This window comes from Somniosus microcephalus, chromosome 6 (genome assembly GCF_052327205.1).
Source record: "Somniosus microcephalus isolate GS21.2 chromosome 6, FLI_Smic_1.0, whole genome shotgun sequence".
NCBI lineage: Eukaryota > Metazoa > Chordata > Chondrichthyes > Squaliformes > Somniosidae > Somniosus > Somniosus microcephalus.
In genome coordinates, this window is record NC_140992.1 from 12,736,293 (window position 1) to 12,751,753 (window position 15,461).

The 15,461-nt window shown below is 41.3% G+C and overlaps 1 pseudogene; it reads left to right on the forward strand.

Annotated features, from left to right (window-relative positions):
* The first annotated feature begins 716 nt into the window (after positions 1 to 716).
* LOC147115467 (extracellular calcium-sensing receptor-like) lies at positions 717 to 9,283 on the forward strand (annotated as a pseudogene).
* Positions 9,284 to 15,461: the final 6,178 nt, after the last annotated feature.

A 15,461-nucleotide genomic window follows, 5' to 3' on the forward strand; every position in this document is an offset into this window, starting at 1 on the left:
CCCACAGCTTTGAATTTAATTAATAGCCACTGTGTTTAACTGTTTAAAAGCCTTTCCGGGATTTGAAATACATCGCATCTTTGGGTTCCCACCACAGTTCACTTAGAATTTCGTTACTTCTTCAAAGATTTTGAGGCAAATGGTCAGACAAAATATTCCCCTTCTGAATCTACAGTGCCTGCGATTAACTAGGTTATTGCTGTACAGATGGTCCTGAAATATATTCCTGATAATCAATTCAATAGCAACATCTAGAACTTGCATTTATATAGCGCCTTTATATAGAGAAAAATATCGCAAGGCTCTTCACAGAAGCTTATTGAGATAGGGAACCAAAGAAGGAGATATTAGGAGTGGTAACTAAAAGCTTACTTAACGAAGTGTTTTTTAAAGAGTGTACGAAACGAAGAGATGGGGGTGAAGAGTCGGAGGGGTTTAGCGAGGGATTTGCAGAGCTTAGAACAAGGATGGTGAAAGCACAACCACCTCGGAGGGCTGAATGGTTTTCAGGCGCATAAAAGGCCAGAGACGGAGGACCCCAGTTCTCGGAGAGTTGTAGCGCAGGTATAGGTTACAGAAATAGCGAGGGCGGAGGCCAGAAAGGATTTGAACACGAGGATAAACATTTTAAATGTGTGGTGTTGGTGGGCCGGGAGCTAATATGGGTCAGTTGGAACAGGGATGATGGATGAGTGGGATTTGGTTGGGTCTAGGTTATGGGTAACAGAACTTTGGATGAGCCGGCATTTATGGAGGCAACAAAGGCATGGAGCAGGATTTCAACTGCAGATGGAATGAGACATGATTGGAGACAGGCAATGCTATGGAGGTGGAAGTCGGCGGCCTTTGTGATGCAGAGGTAAGAAGCTGAGCTGGGAGTCAATAGGATGCTGAGATGGTCAACAGACTGGTTCTCGGTTAGGGAGGTGATATGTTGGGCGGGCATGGAATCAGTGGCAATTTTACAGACTTTGTGGTGGGGACAGAAGACAATGGCTTCTCTCTTCCCAGTGCAAAAGTGGAAGAAAATGCGTCTCATTGAAGACTGGATGCCGGACGAGCAGTCTGAGAACAGCGAAGCAGTGGATGTGTGGAGAGGTGGGGGAGCGTTAGGACTGGATATGGGAATTTACCCTACTGTCTGTGTCAATGCCTTCCCACTCTCGTCCAAATTATTATTTTAATTATTTTCTGTAACCATTTCAATGTTCCTCAACGTTTCTTTGTCCCTACTTGATATAACTGTAGACCGTCTTTCCTGTTCTAATCATATTTATTAGCAATGATCTCGCTTACTTATAAAAGTAGCATTGTTGTTCTCACCTTATCTTTTTCCACTCAGAGTTTAGGTGGTATTGATTTTGGTATCGCTTTCATGTGTTGCTATTCAAATTCAGCAAAACTGTGGGAGCAATTCAGCTAATTTCACCTTCAGTTCGCAAATAGCAAACTGGTTGTATGAAGGATGCTTTGGCAATGTTTCCTAAAATACAGTCGCTGAGCACATATCGCATCTTTCACCTTTCTCTAGTCTGCATGTTCTGAAGTCTAATTTTGAAAACTTACATACCGAATACATTTCAGTCATAATATAGTACAGGTATTAGTATTGCCTTTACGAGCATATATTTTATAATTATTACAGTGCTTGTTTCACTAAACTCAAACTACAGCGTGCTCTTCACAGCTTTCGTAACAGGCTCTTCCGTTTTGTAATGGCGATGATCTTTGCTATAGAGGAAATAAACAAAGATCCGCAACTGCTTCCGAACGTGACACTGGGATACCGAATATAGGTTCTTGTGGCGTGCCTCCAATATCATTAAAAGCAGCCTTTGGCTTTTTAAACAGGCTCGGAAAAAAAGCATTCAATTATACCTGCAAAAGAGCCCCAGACGTTTCCGCTATTATTGGAGACTCAGGATCCTCACAATCTCTGGCCATCACGAACTTAATCAGTACTTTCAGAATTCCAATGGTAAAATATATAATGGAAAATATCGTCATAGCCAAAGATTAGCAATAGAAACTTAAGGTGTAAAACAAGGAAACACCATTATTTTATACAATTTGACATAAGGTGAAACTCTTTCAGATGAATCTAATGAATCAAATGAATCTAATAACCATGATTATTAGATAGGGCAGCACGGTGGCATAGTGGTTAGCACTGTTGCCTCACAGCACCAGGGACCCGGGTTCGAATCCGGCCTCGGGCGACTGTCTGTGTGGAGTTTGCACATTCTCCCCGTGTTTGCGTGGGTTTCCTCCGGGTGCTCCGGTTTCCTCCCACAGTCCAAAGCTGTGCGGGTTAGGTTGATTGGCTATGATAAATTGACACTTAGTGTTAGGGGGATTAAATACGTGGGGTTACGGGGATAGGGTGGGATATGTGTTGGTGTAGGGGTTACGGGGATCGGGTGGGATATGTGTCGGTGCAGGCTCGATGGGCCGAAATGGCCTCTATCTGCACTGTGGGGTTTCTGTGATTCTGTGATTATTATCAAGAATATAAAATATTCTTCATCGTTGTTTATTTTCGATAAAAATGTTTGTAGTTTAATATATAATGTCATATTATAAAATTGTTGCGTGCTGAATTGTTACTGTAGCTGCTGAACTTTCTTCATTCTTTTACAGTTCTGGAATTTAAAATATTCAAATCAATTTTAATATCTATTTCGGACGACCGATTTATCACATATTTTCTGTTAATTGCAATATCAAAGCTAAGATTTGGCAGGTGTAACTCTATGATATATATTTCAGAATTCATTTAAACGATGTTAAACAGTCCAATATTAATTTCCTGATATGTACCGACTACTAAGATCCTTTATAACAACAGAAAATGCTGGAAAAACTCAGCAGGTCAGGCAACATCCGTGGAGAGAAATTTGAGTTGACGTTTCAGGTCGAACCCTTCTTCAAAACTGGAAAGAAAAGAAAATAGATCGAAGGCAGGGCTGCGATCGGACAAAAGAATAAAAGAAACGAAAGTAGTAAAAGAGACAAAAAAAGGTATTAGAAGCTAGACGAGATGGTAATAGGCTGAGATTAGGTGTAAAGTGTACTGGCAGGGCAAGAGATAGCTGCCAGGTGTGAGAGAGAAACAAAAGGAAAGGGGGGGGGGGAAAGGAGTGGAAAAATTACAAGAAAAAATGAAATAGGGGCCGAGGTTATGATCTGAAATTGTTGAACTCGATATTGCATCCGGAAGGCTGCAGAGTGCCTAATCGGAAGATGAGGTGCTGTTCCTCGAGTTTACATTGAGTTTCTGTGGAACAATACAAGAGGCCAAGGACGGTGAGGTCCGAGTGGGAATGGAGCGGTGAATTAAAATGACAGGTGACCGGAAGCTCGGGGTCACCCTTACGGACTGAACGGAGGTGTTCCACAAAGCGGTCACCCAATCTGTGTTTGGTCTCCCCAATGTAGAGGAGACCGCATTGTGAGCAGCGAATACAGTATACTAGATTGTGAGAAGTACAAGTAAATCGCTGTTTCACCTGGACAGTGGGAAGGGGGGAGGTATAGGGGCAGGTGTTACATCTCCTCCGCTTGCACGGGAAGGTGCCAGGCGAAGGGGAAGGGCTGTTTGGGGTGATAGAGGAATGGACTAGGGTGTCTCGGAGGGAGCGGTCCCTGTGGAATGCTGAAAGGGGAGGGGAAGATCCGTTTGGTGGTCGGATCACTTTGGAGGTGGCGGAAATGCCGGAGAATGATCCGTTGAATGTGGAGGCTGGTGGGGTGAAAGGTGAGGACAAGGGGAACCCTATCGTGGTTCCAGGAGGGAGGGGCAGGGGTGAGGGCAGTATAGGGTTCCCCTTGTCCTCACCTTTCACCCCACCAGCCTCCACATTCAATGGATCATCCTCCAGCATTTCTGCCACCTCCAAAGTGATCCCACCACCAAACGGATCTTCCCCTCCCCTCCCCTTTCAGCATTCCGCAGGGACCGCTCCCTCCGAGACACCCTAGTCCACTCCTCTATCACCCCAAACAGCCCTTCCCCTTCGCCTGGCACCTTCCCGTGCAAGCGGAGGAGATGTAACACCTGCCCCTATACCTCCCCTCTTCCCACTGTCCAGGGCCCCAAACACTCCTTCCCAGTGAAACAGCGATTTACTTGTACTTCTTGCAATCTAGTATACTGTATTCGCTGCTCACAATGTGGTCTCCTCTACATTGGGGAGACCAAACGCAGATTGGGTGACCGCTTTGCGGAACACCTCCGTTCAGTCCGTAAGGGTGACCCCGAGCTTCCGGTCGCCTGTCATTTTAATTCACCGCTCCATTCCCACTCGTACCTCACCGTCCTTGGCCTCTTGTATTGTTCCATGGAAGCTCAACGTAAACTCGAGGAACAGCACCTCATCTTCCGATTAGGCACTCTGCAGCCTTCCGGACTCAATATCGAGTTCAACAATTTCAGATCATAACCTCGGCCCCTATTTCATTTTTTTTGGTAATTTTTCCACTCCTTTCCCCCCTCCCCTTTCCTTTTGTTTCTCTCTCACACCTGGCAGCTATCTCTTGCCCTGCCAGTACACTTTACACGTAATCTCAGCTTATTACCATCTCGTCTAGCTTCTAATACCTTTTTTTGTCTCTTTTACTTCTTTTGTTTCTTTTATTCTTTTGTCCGATCGCAGCCCTGCCTTCGATCTATTTTCTTTTCTTTCCAGTTTTGAAGAAGGGTTCGACCTGAAACGTCAACTCAAATTTCTCTCCACGGATGTTGCCTGACCTGCTGAGTTTTTCCAGCATTTTCTGTTGTTATTTCGGATTTCCAACTTCTGCAGTATTTTGCTATCGTACTAAGACCCTTTCACCTGTCTGATTCGCCTTGGGATCTATGCCAGTTATCTATCAATTTCATTTAAACTCATCAGTGAGTGTAATGGTCTGTTTCCCTGGAAAGGTATTTTATTGCTTAAATACGATAATTTGCTTACTTGCCTTGAGAGGACAGTCACATTAGTAACACTTTTATTGTTCTTATTAGCGAGTCAAAATATTAAGCTAACATATGGCGAATATGGTAATATTTATTACTGTTCATTATGTTTTCCCCTTAAAGTAAACAGAAAACTATTAATTTCCCCTGAAGCAGACGGGAGGCGGAGAACCTACAAGAAGCATTAATGGCCTTTATGAAAGAATGTCAGTAAATGGCATAAAAACAAACAACTGTAGAATAAATTGTTAGGATTTTGAGAATTTGGAGGTGAACCACAATGTACATTAAACTATTACTACAATCGCCTTATAGTACTATGACATTTTGACTCGTAAATAAAAAAGATAAAGAATCAAAGGTTCAATACAGCATCAGTTACTAATGTCCTAGTTATAGTGTGCCAGCTCTGGCTCACGCCTCTAGGTCAGAAGCTTATGGTTGCACTGTCCTTCGAATGAGACGTTTAACCGAGGCCCCGTCTGCCCTCTCAAGTGGAAATGAAATATTTCACAGCAATATTACCAAGAAGAGCATGGGAGGTCTCCAGGTGTTCCTCGCCAATATTCAAGCAACAGTTTAAACAGAAGAGCTGGTCATTTATTTCATTGCTGCAAGTGGGAGCTTGCAGTGCGCAATTTGACTGTGGCGTTTCCTGTACTACAACAGTGACTGCACTTCTAAAAAATACTTAATTGGCCGTAAAGTGGGACTTCCCGGATTCCTGAAAAGCGCTGTATGAATTCTAGTCCTTCTTTCTATTTTTGGTGAAAAATAATATGGTTTTCACGTTTTATTTTTCTGCAGGTTAGCTACGTGTCTACCTGCGTGTGCCTCAGTAACAGAAACGAATATCCGTCATTTTTCAGAACAATATCGACTGATCACTTTCAAGTGAGAGCGTTAGCTCAACTTGTAAGTTATTTTGGGTGGACTTGGATCGGGACGATTAAAAGCTACGATGAGTATGGTAATTTTGGAATGCAAGCTTTCACGGAAACCGTACGATGTTTAGGCATTTGCATCGCCTTCTCCGAGTCTTTTCATAAAACATATTCCAAGGCAAAGTTACTTAAAACTATAAACACCATAAAGTCATCTTCCACAAGAGTTGTTGTGGCCTTTCAGTCACAATCGGATATGGCCATTTTGCTCAGAGAAATAACAGGGCAAAATGTCACCGGCGTGTAGTTAATAGGAAGCGAAGCCTGGATCACTACGTCACCTCTCCCGCCAGAAGAAAGCAGACGATTTATTTCTGGGGCAATTGGTATTGCAATTCGTAAAGTAAACTTACCAGGACTAAAATAATTCCTAATGCAAGTCCACTCCTCTGTATTTCCAGGAAACCTTATAGTGAAGGGGTTTTGGGAAAGAACAACCTGCTGTAAGCAAGAGAACATGGAAAACAAAACAGCTGGAATTAAACCTCACTCGGTGATCCAGGAATGCACAGTAACAGAGAATTCGGGTCCCCATGGGTGAGTACGTTTACGTTTACAGGTGACGGTAAGGATTTTCCATCCACAGTAGTATGTGGAATGATGACACGTTCGCTCAGCCGGGTCTCATATTTTAGATAAGAAGTCGAAATTATAAAGTTCCCAAAACTAGTAAACGGATTAAAGTTTCACATGTAGTTAATAGTTTGCCCAGAAAACAAAGTTGGCATATATTGAAATATACGTCCAGTTTTAACTTCTCCGCCATCCCATATATTCACAGAAAACACTGCTAAAATTAATTATCGCCTCAAGCCAGCAAGATTGATCTTAATTTCAAAAATAAATATCAGCTAATAGAATAGTGCATAGGACACAAAATCCATTTTCAACATTAAACGGATGATATTGCTTTTTCCATGTATTGTAACAATCCAATGGAGCCAGCTCTGATGATGTTAGAAGGGTTTGCTAGAGTAGATAGGGGGGCAATGTTTCCAACGGCAGGAAGGATGGCAACTAGAGGAGACAGATTGAAGTTAATTGATAAAAAACCAGGGCAGAGATGAGGATAGCATATTAACGAAGTGAGTTATGATTTGGAATTCACTGCGTGAAAGGAGGTCGGGAGCAAAGTCAATAGCAACTTTCAAAAGGGAATTGAATAAATATTTGTAGAGGAAACATTTGCTGGGCTATGGGAAAGAACGGGGACTTGGGATCAATTGGATAGCTCTTTCAAAGAGCTGGCACATATACGATGGGCCCAATGGCCGCCTTTTTCAAATTATAGAATGACACAGCACAGAAGGAGTCCATTTGGCCCACCGTGCCTGTGCCATCGCTTTGAAAGAACTATCCAATTATTGCCATCCCCCTGCTGTTTCCCCATAGCCCTCCAACTTTCCCCTTCAAGTAGTTCTCGAATTCCCTTTTGAAAGTTATTATTGAATGTGCTTCCGTCACCATTTCAGGCAGTGAATTGCAGATCATAACAACTCGTTGCGTGAAATAAATTGTTCTCATTTCGCCTCTAGTTCTTTTGCTGATCACCTTAAATCTGCGTCATCTGGTTACCAACCATTCTGCCACTGGAAACAGTTTCTCTTCATTTACTCTATCAATCCCCTTCATGATTTTGAACACCTCTATTAAATCTCTGGTTAACTAACTCTTTACTAAGGAAAACAACCCCAGCTTCTGTAGTCTCTCCACATAACTGAAGTCTCGCATCCCTGGTAACAATCTAGTAAAGTTCCTCTGCAACCACTCTAAGGGCTTGATATCCTTCCTAATATGTGGTTCCCAGATTAGGACGCAATACACCATCTGGGACCTAGCCATTGATTTATAAAGATTCAGCCTAATTTTCTTGCTTTTCTACTCTACGCCTCTGTTTATAAAGCCAATATCCCGTATGCTTTGTTAACAGCCTTCTCAACTTGTCCTGCCACATTCAAAGACTTGTGTACGTACAACCGAGGTCTCTTCCTGCGCCCATTTTATCACTGCAACATTTAGTTTATATTGCCTCTCTTCATTTTCCTACCCTCTGTGCTGCAGGATTCTTTGATTCTATTATATCAATAACCCAGTAAACAATGGATTGGAGCGTTGAGGAGCAAAGTTAAGCAAGGCTCGAGCAGTTGATCCTCTTTCAGTGACTCACGTCCATTGTCCCGGCGTGGTAGTTTGACCTTGAAGTGGAATAGGCTGCCAACAATTGCTGTATGGGATCACGCTAATGTTGCATTTTTCTTCTTTATCACAAGTTTCCTAAAGCAGTTTGCTCCGATGCCTACCCCAATGGAACAAGGAAGGCAGCAAGAAAATGACAACCCATTTGCTGTTTTGATTGCATACAATGTGCCGATGGTGAAATCAGTAACATGACTGGTAAGAACATGTAGAAATACGTCTTTCACAAATAATTAATCAATGAATTCATTTACAAATATGCATTGTTTTGTACCACACTACTTGTATTTCTTTTTAGATTCAACAGAATGCATTTCGTGTCCATTGGAATACTGGTCTAATCCTCAACGAGACCAATGCATTCTGAAGGAAATCCAATTTCTTTCCTTTGAGGAAGTCATGGGGATTGTTCCAGTGACACTCGCATTGCTTGGAGCCTGCATTACTATGAGTGTCTTTGTTACGTTCTACCTTTACAGAGTCACGCTTATTGTTAAAGGGAACAACCCACAGTTAAGCTTTCTGCTTCTTTTGGAGTTAGCACTTTGTTTTCTGTGCTCAATTACCTTCATTGGAGAACCTTCAGCCTGGTCTTGTACATTACGCAATATAGCATTTGGAATTACTTTTGTTCTTTGTATTTCTTGCGTTCTGGGTAAAACAATTGTTGTGGTGATGGCATTTAATGCAGCCCTTCCCAACAACAACCTCATGAAATGGTTTGGACCCACACAACAACGTATAACTGTTTTTATTCTTACACTAGCACACGGTTTAATATGTGTTGCCTGGCTAACTACATCACCGCCGTATCCTCTGAATGACTGTTATAATGAGAGAATAGTTTTTGAATGCAATGTAGGGTCTGCAATAGCCTTTTACTGTGTACTGGGTTACATTGGATTTCTGTCTTGTGTGTGTTTCGTGGCTGCTTTTCTAGCTCAAACTTCCTGATAATTTCAACGAAGCTAAACACATAACTTTTAGCATGCTTATATTTTGTGCCGTTTCGATAATTTTCATTCCAGCTTATGTAAGTTCTCCTGGGAAATACACGGTCGCTGTAGAAATATTTGCTATTCTGGCCTCCAGCATTGGTTTACTGGTCTGCATATTTGCACCTAAATGTTATATCATCCTTCTGAGACAAGAAATAAATACAAAGAAACATATCATGGTTTAAATGGATCCTATCAATCAACGACTTATAGAATCATACACCACAGAAGGGGGCCATTTGGACCACCGTGCCTGCACCCTGTCCTTGAAAGAGCTATCGATTTTGTCCAACTCCCTTACTCTTTCCCCATAGCCCTTATCAATCTTTGAGAATTCTTCACAGGATTATTTACTGGGGCTCTTTATGCAACTGAGTCAGATGTTGCTTTCATGTGTGCACGATATCAAAGTTGGAACTCAGTCTGCAATGTTAGGAGTAATACTATGGAATATTTATTGAACTAAAATAATTGGAAATCGATTTAAATTCATAAACGTGTAAAAAAAATTCTGTGGAAATGTTATGCTATGTTTGAGATTCAATAATACTAATCAAATAAATAAAATGACTCAAATTAAGGAATTACCTTAAAGATTGGGATTCCATGGTAAAAGCAAAGATGATACAGACAAAAAATAAACTAAATATTAAATGTTTATCTGTACACTGCAATAAATGTTCTCATATATCACCCCTGTTTTTCATGACCTCCAGTCTCTTCCCATTTCCTAATGCATTGATTATGAAGTAATTATTCTCATTTACAAATCTAAAGGGCCTTATCCTTCCACACTGCTGAAATATCCAATATTGCCCCTGCCCTCCTCCCTCCTCACTTTGGATGAATGTTTTCCTTCTCTATCCAGTCCACTCTTGATTGCACATTCATCAACAATCAAAACCAAAAAAACTATTGCAACTTTGAATATTTCCAAACTTTATAGCTCCGATAAGACATACATTTATCTCCCCAAAGCATTCTCCTAACTACTGTTGAAAGTTTTTTTGTGAAGCACCTTGGGAAATTGTAAAATATTTAAATGAAAATTTAAAAATATATTTTATTGACATTAGCAGTTATTCTAGCTTGACATTTAAGTGCAGTAGTGAGGGAGCACTACATTAATGTATGTACTGTCTTTTGGATAAGACATAAAAAGTGGCCCTCTCAGCTGGACAAAATATAGCCAGCCCATGGCACTATTTGGAAAGAAGGCAGGGGATTTAACTGGTTCAGCATTTATCCCTCAACATACATTACCAGAAACAGATTAACTGGCTAATCATACCAATGCTGTTTGTGGGCCACTGTACATAAATTTACATCCTCGTTTGCCTACGCAATAAAAATATTACACGTCAAACTTAATTAATTGTCCGTAAAGCACGCTGAGACGTCACGAGGATGAGACAACCACTATGTAAATAGAAATAGTCCTGTGCTATTCGTCCCTTTTTTGTTTGGCTGATTTGGTAAGATTTCATCCACTGGATCAGAAGATTGAGGAATCTGGTCCTTCATGAAGATTTGAACGCACATGCAAGGCTGAAATTCCTGTGCGGTACTGAACCGATTTTTAAAGGTGCAATGCTAATTAGTTAATGCTTCCGATCCTATGCCTCTATTTGGAGAAAGCACCAAATTTATCCAGTACTGGTCAACATTCCTTCCTTAACCAACGCTAACAAATCCTTTGCTTTTCCTGAAGGATGTAATTGCTTCAAAATGACTACCTGTTTGCCTACACAGCAGTCACTCCAAATTTATTGGGTAAAATGGTTTGAGATGTCTAACCAAATTCTGTGTGATAGATTTCATGGCCTCTCGTCCAGTGACAGCTGGGTGGTTCAAAGCAAAAAATGGTTGGGAATGAAGTATCACCCTATTCCCACAATCGCTGTGGCTCCTTAATCTTCACCAGGCCTGCTGATGGGCGGCTAGAGCATGCTTGGGTCATGCAGCCAATGATCCGATGAAGTACATAGGCTGCCGTTTGGCATTTTAAGCTTTGACTGAGCAAAGAATGCACTGCGGATGTTCCAGCTAGTATCAGTTTCAAAGTTCAGCCAAAGAGGCGCTGACAGGTAAGTTCTTGGGGCTTGGTGGAGCAGGATTTCTCCCACCAGCTTCACAAAGCCAGCCTAGCCAGTGTTGCTCCACGTCTCTCCAAGCTTGTGATCGGAACCCCCACAACTCAGGAGCTTAACTGCTTTCAGCCTGGAGGCCGGCTGGGCGCGGAGCCAGTGGGTGTCCCTGAGAACTTGTTTACCAACGGCAGCCCTCAGGCCAATTTCTGTTGAGAGCAAGCCCTCTAAATTTGACCGGATCTATCGCCAGGACTAACAGGTGGCAACCTAAAGTTCAATATTTAGGATGATCAGCCATGATCGCATTGAATGGCGGAGCAGGCTCGAGGGGCCGAATGGCCTACTCCTGCTCCTATCTTCTATGTAATAGGTGTGTAAATCTATCCGAATGGGTATAATTTTCAACTTTGGTATGGGAGTGAAATGAACGATAATGGATAAGCCACCTGGGACATACCGCCGTCAAAGGAAATGAAAATCGGGCGGTGTGGCGAATGTTATATCATATATTTTAATCCCCCACTGAAGACGAAAATTCCAGATATTTCAAACAAAATCAAAATTGGACGATCTGTGTAACTGGCGGCCAATGCGCAGCCTGATGCCTGGGTTGCAAGTTGGAAATGTGCCCCTGTGTAACTTCATATATTCATATGATTGTAAAAATGCTTTTCCTTTAAGGTTAATCAGAGACATTCAAATCAATTGCCTAGCAGTTAATGGGTTCGCTATCACTGGTTTAGTGCCTAGCCATAACCATTAAAATTACCCCTTGTTCTTGGAAATGATGATCTGCCAATATTGTTAAGATTATCAATGACTACCGCATCAACATACAAATAATCGCAGGGCCCAATTTCAAAGACAAACCTTTCAAATATTCAGCCGGATAGTATGATCACTGCGGGTGTGTATTCACTGTGTGCACACCTGTAGCGACTTTGGAAATGCCAGTTTCAGGCATGCGAAGAGCATGCGGTGAAAACTAGCATTTCCAATCTGTCCAGACTACTCTTGACGGATCTGCTGCCTGCCCCAGAGAAGGGCCTCTGCGGGCTGACAGTTCAGATTCCTGGTGAACCTCCACCCGCAGAAAACACTTAGAAATGTTACGCCTGGTAAAAAAGTAAAAATTTTTTTTTCACTCATTTATCATTTAAAAATACTTTAAAAAAGGTAAATTTATTTTTAGCCCCGTAAAAAATTAAATTATTTTTTCCAAAAAATTAAATTTTTGTTTAAAATATTTAATTGATTGTAATTTCAACTAATTAAAAAATTGTATGGTTTTTCTTTAACTCATTTAATGTTTTGCAGTGTTTTTGGGGTGATCTCCATTCATATATCTGACAGGTCTATCTGTTGGCTCCCCCATGGCCCACGCGATCCCAGGGACGCTTGTGAACCGCCTGCGCCTCTGGGATACCTGGGCCCTGCACATTTGGAGTTGGAGAGGCCCAGGATCGGAAGTGTCCGGACGTCGGGAGCCCTCAGGTAAGTTCGTAGATTTTTTCCAGATCGGAGGCCTCTGCACGCAGAAAGCCTCCGATCCGAAAATACGGCCCAATTATCACTGAAGACGGATGAGGTAACATTAATTTGACAATTCATGTACTGTTGATTATGTAATTATAAAGTTGTTCCATTCAGATTAATTAATTTTTATTGAAAGACAGATTAAATGAGATTTGGGAGTTGCCACTAATTGCTTGAAGGTGTCTTGGCAATCGGTTCTATTTATGGCAAATTTGAGCAGCTGTCAATCGTATGAAACCACCTATAAAAACGGTTGGCAAAGCTTTGATTAAATACAGTTGTGTTTAATGTTCACAATGTTTGGCCATTTGTTATTTGTGTCATTAATATCTGTTCTTGTTCCCGTGAATTTAACGGACGAACCCAAGTGCGCCAGCTGGGGGACGGATGACTTACTCGGCACAACTAAGGACGGGGACATTGTTATTGGCGGAATTTTCAGCGTACACGCCAAAGTTGAGCGTCAGGATCTTTCCTTTAGAAGCCAACCAAAAGCAGTAAAATGCACAATGTTAGTGAAGTTTGCAACTGCCTGAATTGTTTCTAAGCTTATAATGAGTTTTACTGTTGTTGCTGCAAGATAACTGAGCTCAGTGCATACCGATTAGCAAATGATATTACTGGGTCATGTTTTATTCCATTAATTGTAAATATATTTCAATATTATAGTAAAAAGATTTATTATAAACGTGATTCATTTAAATCTACAGAGCTCGTGCAACAAGGTACCTGATTGTATTGCTATTTCAGCAGCATTTATAAACGTTATGCAGCAATGATCTTCAATGAGCTGAAAGGTGTCTTTTACACAATTGGCCGCAGATTTAAATAGTCCGAGTTCATCGGAATTACGGCACTATCATGATACGTCTAGGGAGAAAGTTCCAGGCTGATATTTGTATTCAGTGTAATATTTGTCTAATTCGCTTGGCAACCGTAAGGTAATTTGGATATCAACATTTTAAACTATAGTTCTTTCAATGAAATATTGAAGATATGGATGAAAATCGCATTTCCGAATTTAAAACATGCACATATATTATATATTATCAATTCTCCAGACAAAGTATTACTGAGAATGAACTCCAAAACAGATTTTCACCATGTTAAACTCATTATACTGCAATGATTTTAAAACGTTTATAAACCGTATTATTTCTGTGATCTGAAGGCAATAAATATATAGATAATCCTTCATTAATTTTCCAAAATAGTCGATAAACTAAACAATTTACAAAAAAACAAAGATATAAATGTACAACAGCTCATTGAATGAATTGCTCTGGCCGCTATGTGTAGCGACATTGTAAGGGCAGTTATGAAGAGCTCCTTTGCATGGACAACGTTTAATATTTCACTGCAGATATCACAGCTAGGAATCTTCATTTGCAATGCTGCTACTTTAAGGAGAATTGCTCTTCTTGCCCTTTTCCTTCCTTCATAAAAATCCTTCAGGTGTACTATTCATTTAGGACTAGAAGTTTCATTTTTAAACTGCAATCGCTTATGGGGCATTTCACGGTACACATTGAATGGTAGCACACTGAGTAGTGCAGAGGAACAAAGGGACCTTGGAGTGCATGTCCACAGATCCCTGAAGGTAGCAGGCCAGGTAGAAAAGGTGGCTAAGAAGGCATATGGAATGCTTGCCTTTATTAACCGTGGCACAGAATATAAGAGCAGGGGGTTATGCTTCAACTGTATAAAACACTAGTTAGGCCTCAGAGAGAGTACTGTGTGCAGTTCTGGCCACCACATTACAGGAAAGATGTGCTTGCACTATAGAGGGTACAGAAGAGATTTACAAGGATGTTGCTGGGAGTAGAGAATCTTAGCTATGAGGAAAGACTGGATAGGCTGGGTCTGTTTACCTTGAAAGATAGGAGGCTGAGGGGAGACCTTATTGAGGTGTATAAAATTATGACGGGCAAGGGGCATAGATAAAGTGGATAGAAAGGACCTATTTCCCTTAGCAAATGGTTCAAAAACCAGGGGGCACAGATTTGAAGTAATTGGTAGAAGGTTTAGAGGGGATTTGAGGGGCAATGTGGATTGTGGTGGTCAGGAACTCACTGCCTGAAAGGGTGGTAGAGGCAGGAACCTTAACCACTCAGATGTGCACTTGGGATGCTCTAACCTGCAGGGCTACGGACCAAGAGCTGGGAAGTGGGATGAGGCTGGATAGCTCTTTGTTGGCCGGCGCAGCCACGATGGGCCGAAATGGCCTCTTTCCGTGCTGTAACTTTCTATGATTCTATGATTCAATGCCCACACATACAGACAGGTTGTTGCTTTTTGATGGTTCAAATATATTTGGTATTAGAAGTAATGTGAAATCAGAAAGTCTGATAAATATGCAATTCCTTGTACATAACGTGTTCAATGCTGAAATAGAATTATTTTTAACCTTTGAATCATATTGTGAATAAATAATGTTTTGGTACAATATTTCCAAAGTAGCATGCTATCGTGTTCACAAATATTCTTTCTCCCCATCAGCCTGACTCTATTCATAGAATCATAGAATGAAACAGCAGAGAAGGAGGCCATGTGGCCCATCATGCCAGTGCCAGCTCTTTGATAGAGATATCTAATACATCCCACTTCCCTGTTCTTTCCCCACAGCCCTGCATTTTTTGCTTCAAGTATTTTGCAATTTTCTTTCCAACGTTACTATTGAATCTGCTTCCACCACTTTTTCAGACAGTACAATCCAGATCACAACAACTCGCTGTGT